The 15,402-nt window shown below is 45.0% G+C and overlaps 1 protein-coding gene across 1 annotated transcript in view; it reads left to right on the forward strand.

The window, feature by feature from the left end:
- Positions 1–15,402, forward strand: part of SVEP1 (sushi, von Willebrand factor type A, EGF and pentraxin domain containing 1) — a 186,549-nt gene that overhangs the window by 632 nt on the left and 170,515 nt on the right. The window lies entirely within an intron of this gene.

The raw sequence follows: 15,402 nt of genomic DNA on the forward strand, positions 1-15,402 counted from the left end.
TGGTTTAACCTCAGTCAGCAACTGAGCACCGCACAGCCGCTCGCTCACTCCCCCCTCCCCCCCGGTGGGATGGGGGAGAGAATTGTAAGAGTAGAAGTGAGAAAAACTCATAGGTTGAGATAAAAACAGTTTAAAAATTGAAATAAAATAATAATAACAACAATAATGTTGTAGTGGTAATAATAATAATAATAATAATAATAATAATAATAATACACAAAGCAAGTGATGCACAGTGCAATTTCTCACCACCCACTTACCGATGCCCAGCCAGTCCCCGAGCAGCGGCCCCCCCGGCCAGCTTTCCCCAGTTTATGTACTGAGCATGACGTCACATGGTATGGAATGTCCCTTTGGCCAGTTTGGGTCAGCTGTCCTGGCTGTGCCCCCTCCCAGCTTCTTGTGCACCTCCAGCCTTCTCAGTCGGTAGAGCGGGGGAAGCTGAGAAGTCCTTGACTAGTGTAAGCCCTGCTTAGCAACAACTAAAACATTCATGTGTTATCAACATTGTTCTGATCCTAAATCCAAAACACAGCACTGTACCAGCTACTAGGTAGGAAGAAAATTAACTCTATCCCTGCCGAAACCAGGACAGACATTACTAATCCCTCAGAAATATCGTCTTTTCCACCAGGTCTCTGCCTAAAGTGAAAGACCGAAAATCAGAGCTTATTTTTTAGGAAGCTTTAGAGGAGCATCAGACTTGAGGTGATCTCCTGACTAACTCCGTCTTGCCCCATCCTAGCACAGCGGTCTACATGACATCACCTTTTTCAAAAATGTGAAGTCATTTGTACTCCCTGTTTTTCCAGCATAAATATTTATGTGAAGAGCATTTGCAATCAGTGTTACCACTGTGGAAAGGCTGATGTGGGGGCAACATCTGCATGAGTAGAAGAGAAAAAGATGAATAATCAGGCTGGGGAGAATCTAACTGACGATGATGCCCTGGGAACATGACTCCAGATACTTTTCGTCATGTTATCAGCAGAGCAGATGTGAGCTTTGCACTAAAAGGCATGGTTTGAGGAAAGGGGATGTGCAGTCATAACATATCACAGTAAAAGGTACTTTGAGAGCTCTGGAATTTCCTTTATTTGCTGAACATCTTGGTTTCAACCACTTCTTAACAGTCATTTCTGCAATGAACGTACATAATTCAAAAGTATTTCCTCTGAGGAGCAAATGGAGTAAAGCTAGCCAGAGTGATGTGTGTATGAATCCCAATGGTTTGGCATGGCGTGATAATGGCAGTGTTACTTTGGGGACATGCAAACGCTGATTAGGAGCAAAGATCCCTAGACAAGTGCTCCTCTGAAGATGAATAAAGGCAGAAGGGCTCACCGAACATGTGTTAAAGATCTTCCAGGAATTCTGGAGCTAGCAACAACAGCAAAGCAAAACAACAAGACAACAATGAAACAATAATAATCCTACCAGGGAACAGAGAAATCCTGACTTATGGCTGAACTTACAAATATTTCTTCTGTTTTGTTTAAGTCCAATCACATCCAATTAATCTGTTCCATAGAAATGCAACTTGGTCTTTTAGGGTAAAATTCTCTCCATGGAGGGACTTGACCAAAGACCCCTACATCACTGGATTCCTGTCTGGGTTATGACGACTTTGAAATTGCACCATCCCGTACAAGTCCAAAAATTAATCTTTCCCTTTTACTTGCCAATTATACCATTTAGAAATGACACTGACAGCAATGACTGTTAAATGTTAATAATGTCTTTGCATTTTTAGGATTACCAAACTACTCCTAACCTCTCATTTCCTCTGCTTTATAAATTTTTATTAAGGACCACAGTAAGCTACACTGCTCTAAACTGAAAGGATGTAAATTTACATTATAAATGGGAGTAGAGAGGATACACTTGCACAAGGTGGAGTTATTTTGTTCTCCAGCTGCACATGCCATACAGCTAACAAACAATATATATGGGAAGCTGGTGATAATCTGTGTCCATCATGGAAAGTTGTTTCTGTATCGAGTGAAATCAGTGGAAATGAAATACCAGTGACACCAAATTTTCTTTGATTCCAAGCATTTTTCCAGCTTACCTTACAAAAGTAAAATGCTCCTTTAATTTTTACTCCCAGTAGTTACGAGTTTGCTGTTTGTTGGTTGTTGGGGGTTTTTTTTATAACAAAGCTGAGATGCATAGAGTTTACAGTTAATTGTTATTTACAGCTGTTGTTATTTGTAGTTATGCCCCAAGGCCTCTGTCGAGATGAGGTCCCAGCAGCCTACACAACTAATAACGAGAAGCAGCCCCTGGCTTTCACACGTTGCAGGCGAAGCTTTGTTCCCACAAGGATTTCTGCAGCAGCTTAGCTCTCTGCACTGCAAACACCTCCACAGAAGTCAGGTCATGAAGTTCAGTGCACAAAGACAAGGTGTGCTGGAGCATTCATTCATCTAGCTACTATTTTTTCCATTTGCAAATTGTTTGCAGAATGACTTTTAATAAATACAATATTTTTTAATAAATGCACAAATAACGAAGAAAGTCAGAATTTTTGAGAGTTTGCTAAATAGTTCAGATAACTGTCTTCCAGTTAATCAATTGCTTGGCATCTCCCCACCATGATGAGGAGAAATTTGCTCTTCACTGTTTGCAGGACAGGACCATGCTGGACCTTTTCTCTGTACATCTCTTCTCTCCCTCCTTCCGAGTGCTCTGCTGGAGGCTGACAGTTTAACACGCTAATGCAATGTGATTTGATCACTGGATACTTTGAAAACTGCCTTTTGCCCCACATCACTGTCTGGGATGTCTTCTCCCTAGATAGTCCCAGATGTTCATCCAACTAGACAGGCTGGGGCAGGTATTTCCAGCAGAAAGTGTCTAGCCAGGGAACAAACTGTTTCTGCAGAGGGACCCAATGAAGTTGCCTGGGCAATGACCTGAGTCACGCAGCATCTGGTGATTCATACAGAAATATCCAGGTCAGCACTAACCCAGCCTGACCAGTGTCCAATGCAATGTCATGAATGTCGGTGCTGGCAACCTACCTGAGTAAATACAGAGGCCACTGGTCTTCAGCTTTGGTGCTGCCGGTCCTTCAGTCACCCTTTTGAATGCAACACAGACATAGTCCCTGAAGCATAAGACCAGATCTGAGGCCTTATACAACAGGCCGGGCTATTTTTACTTGTTTTTCAGCAGCAACCAGAATCCCTAAAAATCACTAGGTCACTAGTATTCAGCTCAATTCATATATGTAACAATCAAGCCAGAAAAAGAGCAAGCCCTAACCTGCCAAGGTAACAGATGAGTACAGACACAAAAAACAAGTGGTCTTCAAACCCCAAGCTCCCATATCACGCCTCCAAGCCTCTTCCAGTCAGCACAGAGCCCAGAAGGATGGCCTTTCCCTCAGATGCATGCATGCACATGTCCCTGCATGCACCAACCCTCTGCCTGGTGTGCCCTTGCTACTTCCCTCCTCAAAGCTCCTGGCTTCTCAGATACAGCCATCCTCACAAAAGGTTTGACAGCGAAACCGATCTGACCACGTGGGCCTGCACGTGGGCCTTCCTACACAGAAATGAATCAAGGTCGCATTGCCATAGGGTTATGGGCACAGCAGTCCTCCTAGTCCACCCTGCACACACTGCCAGCAGTACCTAAATACAGCACACACTCCTGGTTGTATGGCATGGAAAGGGCATCTCTGACAATGCATGCCAGCATTTGGGGAGGAGGTAAACATTGTTTTAGCTCTTTTATTACACATTGCAACTCAATTCTTCACAGTGATCCCGAGTGGAAGCAGCTGTTACAGCCACTGGCTCCAAGGGATTTAACCCAACCTGCAACACACACGGCTGGTAAGGTATTGTTGCTTGGGTCAGTAATAGCAAATGCTGTATTCAGTGTAACATGTGAAGGAATAAGCTACACTGCTGCTGTTCTTTACCCTGCATTTGTGGGTTTTTTATTTGGGGTTTGTTTTTTTTTAATTATCAAAATGAAGGAAAAGACTTTTCTCTAAAGTCCTTTAAGAAACACAGACCCATCCCAAAGCCCCACTTACTGTGTTTAAGTTGCAGGGATTCAGGTGCACTTGGCTGGCCTCTGCCCTCGGCCATCTGGACCAGTCTCTGATCTCCTTCTACTATTTCAACACTTACTGAGTTCTGATGCCTGAATCTAAAATGGTTCCCTTTTCTTCTCTTGAGATTTTGTGGGAATTGGGAAACCTAAGATTTGTAATAATTTCTTGCTATCATCTTGCTATAAGCTTTTGTGTAATTTTTCAGCTCACCGGATCTGCCAGTACTGACTAAGGCCAATCTACTCTGCTGTCCTATGTTTTGTGGTGGGGCAAAATTATGTAGTGCTATGAGGTGTAATTACTGTAGTGAAATAGTGCAAATACTGTAACAAAAGAGGAATATCCCTTGTCATGCAGCTAGCTAACTGTGCACTGGTGTATTTAGCACAGAGAGTGAGCTGAATGCAGGTTTTTCATAACATATGAAACTAATTTCTCTGCTGGGAGACCTGCCCCCTATTTCACCTCACTGCCCACAGCAGCCAGCACCACACCATAACACAGGGAAAGTTCCCACCCTCAATAACCCCCTCCTCTCTGCGATGATAACGCTGTTGTTGTGCTGAGCTGGGGGGATTCGGAGATGCCCGTTTCGCCAAACAGGGATGCCACAGGCAAGCACACCCCTTGTTCCCCAGCTTCTAATTTCAGTCCTTCATCCTCTGGCTGCCATCAGAAGAGTGCAGTCTGCAGGGCTAGGGTGGCTGCCGATGCACGAAACCTGCTCTCCATCACATGGTACCACAACCCAGCAAGCAAGAAAAAAGACCTGCATTTAGAAACAGTTATAGCAGAGCCCTGAGTGACACCCCCAGGGAAGCAGGGGAAGGAGGGACACAGTGTGGATTTCCAGGCCACAGGGACCGCATGAATGAGAACATCTCACGACAGAATCCCTTCTTGCAGAAATGAGGAGGTGCTTCAGGACAGGAATGTTTTAGGGGTATAACGTTGATTTTGACCCCAGAATACTGCACCTTGTCAAATCTCACTCTCACCAAGAAGTAAATTCAACCTCAGCTTGATCTGATGGTAATATTAGCAGTTACTGCATGAATACAGGCACTACAAAATAAAATCTGGCTATTTCATACCAGAACTTCTGTAAGTAATATTATAATTATTGTCAGCACCTCTTTAAACAATCAAAACTAAACTGAAGGAAAAACACAATCAGATAAATCTATGTGATTTATTACTGTGATGCCTCGTGTCAGATTGAAAAATGTTCAATTTTCAGTTTTTGGCTGTCATTATTTGTTGTTCCTGATTGCTGTTTTAGAGTGTGGAGGAGCAAAAGCCAAGAAGCAGGAGTTTATAGGCATGCCACAAGCAACCAACCAGTTTGGTTTCCAACAAACAGCCTCTAGCACAAATGGCTTTGAGTGGAATATTGTGGCCTTGTACTCAGTGTAGAAATTAGCTTTCCTAAGTGATTTGTATTCACAGGCCTGTAAATACCTTTCCCACCCATCACTATGGCATCTCAAACACCGCAGCATCTCTCCGGAGCCAACCGGGATCTGGGAGGTGTTACAACATATGGGCATGATATGAGGAAACACTCAAGTTTCAAAAGTACCTGCACCCACGCAATAGCGTGTCTACCAATGGAACAGGACACCTGAAACGGAGCTGCCACGTCCTGCCAGCTGATGGCAGGTTGCCACGACTGGTTGCAGGAGGTGTGCAACACACAAGTCCCAGGGGCATCCTATCCCCTTTCATTTCACTGAACCGGGCACAGCATGCTGCAACACGTGAAACAGCTCCACGAGCTTTTTCTGGATGAGATAGCTTTTTTCTGTTGCTGTGATAGGAAGAAGAACTTTGCAGCATGTGTAGCCCAGGAGTAACTGGTGACATTTTTAGACACTGTACCATATGCTGAAAAACATTTTGGGGGGCTTCAGCTATATGCCTTAAAAACAAGGAACTAAATTCTGCTCTGAGTTAACCCCAGGCAACCCCACTGACGTCAATGAAGTGTAACTGAGAGCAGAAGGTTGCCTGTGATCTTTATTTCTTAAGAGTTCACCTGCTGCTCATTTGAAGCCATAATCCTTGGTGACATCCCAGTCATTTCTATGGGAGAGAGGCTTGCACCGCAGAGATGAGGTCCCAGCGTGAACTTCACTCAATGTGGCATTCTTGGCTGTAGCGTTTTGGACCATCCCAATATCTACCTGCTACAGCAGTCTCACTGGCTGCTATTTAAACACTGCTGCCTATTATTTGGAAGCACCACAATTAGCATGGCAATATGTCTAGATATGTCTCCTTAGTCAAATGGCGGGTCCTTAGCTGAGAGAGGCATCCAACACATTCAGCACATTTAACAGCAAACACTTCAATAGTGATATGCACCCGCATGACTGACGTGAGGCAGGAAATGAGAGCAGAACCAAAGACTGAAGCCTCAGGAAAATGTCCTTATCAATGCACAGCTCCCCATGGATGATGGGCCCCTGCACCAGCTGTGGGGGGACTAGAGCCGTGGCACTGCTTTCTGCAGGAACCACAGCAGGGTTCTGTGCCCCGGCAGCACGACCGTCCTCGCACACCCCGACCATCCTCGCACACCCCTATGCAGCATTTGCAGCCCTGCAAAAAAGCCTGTGGGGCACACAGAGTGTTGAGAGGAGGGAGTCCAGGACCCCCTAGGGCACTACAAAAGAGGGATAGGTATGGGATTTTGCATTTGGCTGACAAGCCTAGGGAAGAAGACTAGACAGTGAGAAGAAACTTCTGCAGGCTTTGAATAGCAGGTGGCATTTATGATCATCCATGAGATGTTATGCTCTTCTGCACCGTATTTATAAGCATTGTCCAGTATTTTTCCTTAGGAGTTGGTTTAGTCCTGAAAAAGAGCTAGAGCATAGAAGACCTGATCCAAAACACTGGCACATCCACAGGATTACTCCTTTCAACTTCAGTGGACTTGGCCTGAAGGTCCCGTCCCTGCCTGTTGTTGACGTAGCATCATTAAACCTGTTTGAAGCAAGGGCAATATCTGCAGACTGTGGGCATGGCTCTACAGCCCAAGTGTTTGGCCAGCACGATGTGCTTCTGTCACTTAAGATATTGTGAATAATTAATGAATGGTGGATCAGCAGTACAGCTGGTCAGGAGATAATACAGATGGAGGTCAAGGGGTTGCACCAAAACCTAAACTGAAATTGCCTGGTGGCTAACTGCTTCACCATTCGATATCCATCTGTTGGGCAGGGAGTGGCAAAGGACAGAATTCACCTTATGCCCTGAAAAGATGGTCATAAAGCAAAACACTTTGACTCAAAAACCATACAGGGCAGAAGCCACCCTGGGTAACTCTGCAAGAGGCTGAGACTCAGAAGATGGGCTTAGAGCCCTTCCCAAGAGCCACAGCTGCTGCTGCCGAGGGGCGAGTGATTTCTCCTACATATACCTGCCCTGATGCACTGTCCCCAGAGAACAGTTAGAGGGGGACATTTGCCTGGGTGAGGGTCCTTTGTGCCCTCCACCTCCTCCATCCCACCCCAGATGGAGAGGGGGTTTCTGGTTGCTCCTTCAGCACATTTCCACCTTGGACCTTCTTCCCCCACCAGCAGCAGATTTGCTGCGGGTGGGTGGTCTCTGGGAGACGAGGTCACGGTAGGGAAACCCACATGGGTTTAGCAATGCGGTTGTTCCCCAGGAGTGCTAAGATACCTGAGTATCTTTGCAGCGGTGGCTGAGGCTTCACCCTGACTGAGACATCACACTTGGCAAGCGGTACCGGGCTCTGGTCCCCAAAACAACTTGCTACCAGTCAGTTGTAAGTGTCAGTGTTTCCATGGAAAGCTTTTGTCTGGGGTGTTTTCATAGTATTTGCTTTTTTTCCATAAGTATCAGTGGCAGCTCTGGAGCATCTGGATGAATAAAAAATACTCTGGGCCAAATTCATCCCCGAGGTGTCTCCTCTGACGGCAGCAGGCGTGCAGCAGGGCTGGATTTCCCCCTCCCCAACACTGCACTTAATGCGCCACAGCTGCCGAGCAGTGCCTGCCGGTACGTCTGGAGCAGGCAGGGGCTTTCCCACGGCAGGCTCCTCATCTCTGTGCAGACCAGGTCTGCCAAACTGCAATCCCATCCACTCGCACTTGGACAGGCCACGCAGCTCCACAGGGTGCCATCAGCTGTGCCCCCCATGCCCTACACCAAAGGACTGATCATCGCATCCCAAATCCCTGACTCTTCCCCAGCTGTTTGGGGATGCAGGAGATGGTCCATGAGGGATGTGCAAAGACTCGCTCCTCTTTCGGCAGGGGCTGGAAATCCCACTTTCGCTGACACCAGGGGCCCAATTCCTACTGGTGTCAATAAGACAGTTGAAGATGCAAGACAGAAAAAGCAGGATGGACTTGAATTTCCACAAAAAGTCTGCAGACTTCCAGCTGGTGTAAATTGTTATTGTTCCTTTGGCAATAGTGGAGCTATGCCAATTTGCCCTTGCTGGAGAACTGGGTCTGTACTTCATATTTGATTAGCATCACTGAGACTTCAGCTGTTTGTCTTATCTGCACATCAGAGGTTCCCTGTGCAGCTGCTACACTCTGTAAACAGCTCTGCTCTCCCGTGCTTTATCTCCAGCTGAAAAAGAAGTATTTTAGCCCATGGAGACATTTTAAATTAAGCCTCTGTGAAGAATTGTGCCACAGAGGCTGTGTAGCATCTAAATTACAACTTCAGTGGATGTATCTTCCTACTATAACCAAATCATACCAGGAGACAGATTCTGCCTTTTGAATGTGAAGTTTCTGTTAAAAGTCTGAATCTTTTATAGCATGATAATCCCATGTCTGAGGCAAAATGCAGTTTCTCTTCACTAGGTCTAGAAGTGAGAGGGCTCCGTCTATAACAGCAACTGCCACCCACCAGCCTACATCCATACTGTTGAACCACACGAGATGGACAGCTTCCCAACCACCTGCTGGCAAGGGCCCATCCTAAAACCCGAGCCACCCCTGAAAATTGTTTTAACATGGCCCAAAACCATGCCAACGAGCTCATAAACCACCAAGTAGTACAGACCTTGAGCTTCCAGCGCTGGGAGCATTTCCTTCTGCTGTGCAATCAACAGGTATACATGGGGCTACAACATCCAACCGAAGTCAGGGACCCCCTTTTAATGCAGCAAGGAGACCCTAGTATTTCAGTCCTGGCAAAAAAAATGTCTTTGAGGTATCTGGGTGTTTGGCTCCAGCATACGTGGACCCCAGAGCTGCCCTCCCCACTCATGCCAGTGTGCTTTTCACACCAGCAGGAGCAATCTGGACAGCCTTTCACAAACAACAGTCACTTTCCTTTCTACACCCAGCTGAGTTGGGCAGTTATTAGGCAAGTGTCTACAGCTCTCTGTAGAGAGCTTAACCCTAGCTCTGGGGGCTGTTGTCACCAGCTGGAGATGCTTGTCCCATGCCATGCGCTTATCCCAGTAAACCCCTCCCAAACACTGCTGCCTATACCCTTTAGCCCAGAGCTGTAGCACAATAATTCATGGCATCACACTTTGATGGAGACATTGTCTTCTTCCCACCCAGTTCTATCCTTTGTCTCCTACGAACAGGGAAAAGAATTGCACATTCCCTCAGAGATTGCAAGTGGCAACACCACACAACAGCATTGTCAGGGGTCAGACAACAGGGGATACTTTTTTTCACAGGAGCCACCTCAGGGCCCTCAGGGCAAGGAGGACATGCTCCTGGGGCAACAGACAACTTCATCTCCCCAGATATTGGGCCAGCAAAGGGAGGAACCAATTGCACCTGTAAAGTCACAAAAGCACATGGGATGGCTACACATAGAGTCAAGGTGCACACATGCGTACTTCACAGCAGTTGTGTCTGTGCTTTCAGACATTGGAAAAAGAAAGATCCCTGCTATCCTTGACAGAATTTGCATCCTGAAGAAAGTTTCATCATGGAAATGGTGCCAAAATTGATATATTTAGCAACGACTTTTTTTGTGGACAAGCATAACTTTGAAACTGTAAATGTGCTGTAGGACATTTGTTAAGGCACCTCCAATGACAGATGCATGACAGAGGCTCCTGGGGGCTTGCTTCTGGAATGCCAGAAATGCATTACAGAGCTACAGCGTTCAAAACATTCAGAGAAACAAAAATCCCTGAATTAGGCAATGCTGTCAGGCTGAGGAAATAAGAAATCAAGCTAAAAAGCTGAACAATATTTGTATTTTGAAAATACATTAGTGTCCCTCAGGCATTCAAAAATCATGAGTCAGGTCTTAAAAAAAATCATAGTTGGCTTAAACATAATAGTTGGGGGGGGGTTAGTAACCTTGCATTGTCTGCACTATTAGGGGTCACATTTCTAAGTTCTTTTGGAAAAACTAGAAAATTAACTTTATTTTGTAATAAAAGCAGAGATTCTTACATAATCTTATAGCCCTGGGGCTGAGGCATTAAGCAGAACATCAGATAATGTGATAAAATCCCAACAGTTGGAAGCACTGGAGCAAAACCGACTTCTGTAGCCCTGGCAATAGGTTTGGGACCTGGTTCAAGAACCCACATCCACAGGAGGAGCGTGCTCTAGTGGAGTGATTCACAGCCATAATTTTTCCAGGCTGCGGTTTTCGGATGGTGGCTGTCAGAAGTTACATGATAGCCCTGTTCCAGCCAACAGAAAAAGTCTCTCTGAATAGGAGGAAAGAAAAGCCCCTGAGGGACAGACTTCTGCAGTGACAAATTAACTAGCACAACAAAGTGTAGAGTTTCAAAGGACCTTCTGAGGTTTTAGGGGCTTTACTCCGGGAGGATGAGTCTCATTGTATTCCAATAGATGCACCGACTTCCTCTAAAACTTGTCCCCTGTGTATCACATTGTGGTGACATTAATGTGTAGTATGAGGTTTGGCTAAAATACATTTATTTATTTGCTAACAACTTGGCTTTTAAGGGGATCTAAAGTTTGGTTCAAAAGCAAGAAAAAGTCTCAGCTTCTGGCACTTCCACAAGCCCTTGCAGATGCCCAGCCTCTCCTAGCATAGATCAGACCTCTTCCCATCAACCAGCCCCTCATGCTGGAAGATAGCCTAGGAGTCCTGGGTCTCCACCATCACACTGAGGATGGACCTGGGATGAGTTCCCAGTTTTTAAGGATGTCACCATGCACTTTGCACAGGGAGAAACAATTCCCATATTTGACTGGGGACAATTCCATATTTAGAAACAATTCTAGAAGCACCGACTTACCCTGAACATCACATCCTCCATATCGGTTTTTTTCTGGAACGTAGGTAACTATAATCCTCTGCCAGACCTTCCATTCATGCTCTTGGACCCACCCACCCTCAGTTTGTTATCATATGTCACACAGTGACCAAATGTACAGCATGTTTTTCATAAAGTGTGTATCAACATTTCCAGCAAGTGCACTTCATTGCAATTTCTTTGCCAAGTGATGCTGCATCTGGCCATGGCTCTGTTACAAAAGACAGAGTACCATGTTCATTTGCTAAGAAAAGGCATGTGGCTTTTCCTCATCAGACTTTGCCCTTAAAAGCAAAGGTGCTACCAGTATAGCACTCTGTGCTGAAGCCATCCCCATCTGCTGCTCCCTGCCTGTCAGAAGCACAAAATTACACAATCTTCTCTGTGCAGCTGGTATTTAAGCAAATGTGGTAATGTCTAAACTCTCCTCTCTTATGTGAGCTCAGAGGCATCACGGACACAGGCTTTGCCCCAGTCCAAGCTCCTACAAGGCCTGATAAAAGATCTGTGGCCCTTCTTGTGTGCCAGCCAAGAACTTACATCCATCAATCCTGTCCTCAGGCATAGCAGGATTTAGGCTGTCAAATACGGTACCTCAAGTTCAGTTAGGTAAGAGAAGTTGGTGTGAGGGCTAATGAAGACCTGCTGTGTTGGGCAATGGCCCTGCGGTTCTCTCTGAGGCTGTAGTGCCTGTCTGTGACAATGTACAGCCTTCACTGATGGCTAGGCAGGATGAGAAACACTCCTTTGCCTCCATCCTGCAACTACTTGACCCCAACATCAGTGTTGGGGGAAAGGAACAGGGACTTGTAACCAGAGATGAAGTTGGTTATGATAGTAGCTACTGCTGCTGCCAGTGGCATAGCACAAGTTATATGTGGCAAGGAAGGAGTTAGCACAGGCAGCAGTAAAGAAATCAAGTGAGAAACAAGCCCAGCCACAGAAGACAGAGAAGGGGAAGTGTTGGATCCTAAAATATGCGGAGTTGGCCAGGAGTGTGGGGAGAAGCAGAGGTTGGTCTTGAGAGATGAAGGCACTTGGTGGGCTGGAAGTAGATCTCACAGACCAAGGATTGTGCTAGTGGAGAGGATCAGTGCTGGGTGATGTCTGGCTGAATGAGACTTGGTGTGGTTACCCTGACCTCACCAGCACATGCAGCCTGCCTGATCTATTCTGAAATGTCATCCCTGCAACGCAAACAGGCTCACGTAGACTTTCCCACCAACTGGCTGCACATCACACATTTCCAATGCTGCCTACACTAGGAGAGGTCAGAAACCCATGCTGAACACAACTGTAAAAAGAGTGGTTTAATTTCTTCTTAGCAAAAGTTCAGAGGGAGATGGAGAGGCTTCCTTTGTTTGCTGCGCACAAGCTAAAAAGCATAACCTGGGGATCTAAAACTGAGAAACTAAGAAGCAATCATGGGCACTTGAAGTCAGTAGAAAGTCTGGGAGCCAGCATGGGTGGCTTGTGCCTCTTGCAGGATTTTCCAGGGGACACACTTCCCCCCTGCAGTGCCATCCAGCATGGGAGGAGCTATATCACACACAAAGCACTTGTAGTGAGCAAACCGTGACACCTGGATAAAGGGATAGTCCTAAAATGGCTGCCAAGGTGCCAAAAATTTTATTCTAGTGATGCACCTTAATTTTGATGTCTTTATTAATTACGAGCAGATTTTAAAAGGTAAGTAACAACTGTAATAAAAAAAAGATAAGTTGTTGTTCCACTTCTTTTGCAGAGATATGCATTAATTTCAAAAGGCTTTGAATTACAACTGGGAGTCATCTAGAGAAGATTTTCCTACGTAAGTTTTTATGCATTGAATATTGGTCCTATAGATCCTCATATAAAGAACTGGTAATGAATGAAAATGTAAGGAAAGTCTCCTGATTTTCAGTTGGATTCTTATCCAATCTTCAGATAATTGTTCTTTAATACTGTGTGAAGTGTCTGATTTTATCTAAAAGCTGCTACTTTTTTCAAGTCAGATAATAGGAATCATTGAACATTGCCAAGTTAAACTCTCCCGAACACTAGGAAAGATAAGTGAGGCCTTAAAAAGAAAAATGCAGTCTGGGACCAATTCCCAGGAGATTTTTGGCTCACAAAGCCTCTATTAGATTCAACGTACTGATAATTCATAGGAATAGGCCGTGAATAATCTTCCTTTGATTTAATTATGGTCTGATGCATGGTAGTTCAAATCATTGTAGTTCAAATCTAACTGAGTTTGGACTACTAAAACGTCTGCAGGGGGGGTTCAGATTTGAGGAAAGGCAACATGAATGGGACTCTGTGGTGCAGTGTCCATTTGCTGATATGAATATTACCATCACTTGATACAAAATGCAACATCCCTTGTGGTTTGGCTTTAAAACAGTCCCTGGCAATGGCAAGTGCAAAGACTGAAGTGATTCGTTCTATGCACCACAATGAGACAGCACTTCAAGCACATATCTGAAACTGTGCACCTTATTTACCTCCAGCGAGTTTGCTCTTTCAGCAACAAACTTCTGTGTTTCACGGTATCTGAATTTCCAGGGACAGAGGCACATAAGAGCAGTATATAGGGGATGTGCAGGTTACTGAACTAAAGACCATTTTATGAAACGTTGAGGATGAGCTTGGGAGGTTACCACCAAGTCAAAAGCAGGTGAGAAGTTCAATTGTGCAATAAAGTCATTTTGGAAGGAAAATTCTATCACACAGTCATTGCTGTGCGAGTTCCTTCCTGTGCCCCTGTGTCGGCTGAAGACACGGATGCAGAATAATCTGCTTCCTTTGGACACGCCCTCCACTACAAGGACAGAAATAGGCCTTGGATGATGTTTAATATTCATTAAACTCCCAGAGAGGAAGACATCCATTTCCAGAAGAGTCAAGCTTGAGCTGGTTGAAAACATTTCATGGGGAACACTCAGGCTTGGTCACGTTTTTGCCCTGTGTTGAGGATCACAGCCCTTAAGAAATATTGTTCTGTGATGTGAAATTACATACAGTCTGGTGGGTGTAATAAATCTCTGTTTTGAACATGCAGTCTTAAGACCCTCCAGTAGTCCTAGAAACCAGCGTCTGGCAACCGGATAATATTGGGCGTCCCCAATACAAGGATTAAATCAAAACTATTAAGATAATTGGTCTGGGGCCCTTTTGTCTCAGAATTGGTCATTATTATGAAATTTCATGAAGAAAGTCTGTTTTCCTATGACAATTTCTTTGTCAGGGCATGTTCCGTTTAATTTCTTGCTGGATGATCCTGAATACTCTGGTATGAAACCACAAGGAAATCCATCTGCAGGCTGCGGCAGATAATGCTGAAGAGCCAGGGCATCAATAGCACACAAAACTGTGAGAAATTAACACAATTCAACATGTCTAACAGGAGAAAGAAAATCTTGACTGCTGGGGCACCAGTTCCTCCCAGTCTGTCATTGTAACAACACACAGGAAAAACCGCAGCGTTGACTTGGGCTGGATGGGACTTTGCTTGGGTCCTACTCCTGCAGCCTCCATCTGTGGTGTGCCTGGCAAAACAAGACCATGGCCTTTCTGACAGTGAATATAATGTTGCTGAAAACCTTGCGCAAGTCCTCACTGGGATTTTTCATGAGCTGCTTTCATGCCTCTATCTCTGATGTCCTTCACAAGGCATGATTCTGTCATGGGCTCAGATGGCGAAAAAGTCCATTCTTTCAAAAGCAGAGAATCTGGTTTGTTTCTATATTACTGTTTATTTTATGACAGTGTAACAAAGCCTGTAAATGTTGTTAAGCCAGAGTCAGTATTAGCAATGGAAATAATTACTACCTCTTTAACTGACGTTTTGTTAATGTTACTGTAGTGCTGTCTCATGAGTCATGACAGGATGGAAATTAATTTGTCACTGCTGTAGGTCTCTTTCTTTACTATAAAGCCAGTTTGTCCACTTACATTCATCTGTCCAAGTGTCTGTAATAGAACTAATAAACCAAAAACATGCTTGAACATCCTTGTATGCTGCCTTCTCCATGGCCAAGGCATTTTAAATGTCATTCTGCTTAGGTGATGGAACAGTCGTGTGAAAACTGAG

This window comes from Pygoscelis adeliae, unplaced genomic scaffold (assembly GCF_000699105.1).
Source record: "Pygoscelis adeliae isolate BGI_AS28 unplaced genomic scaffold, ASM69910v1 Scaffold127, whole genome shotgun sequence".
Lineage (NCBI taxonomy): Eukaryota > Metazoa > Chordata > Aves > Sphenisciformes > Spheniscidae > Pygoscelis > Pygoscelis adeliae.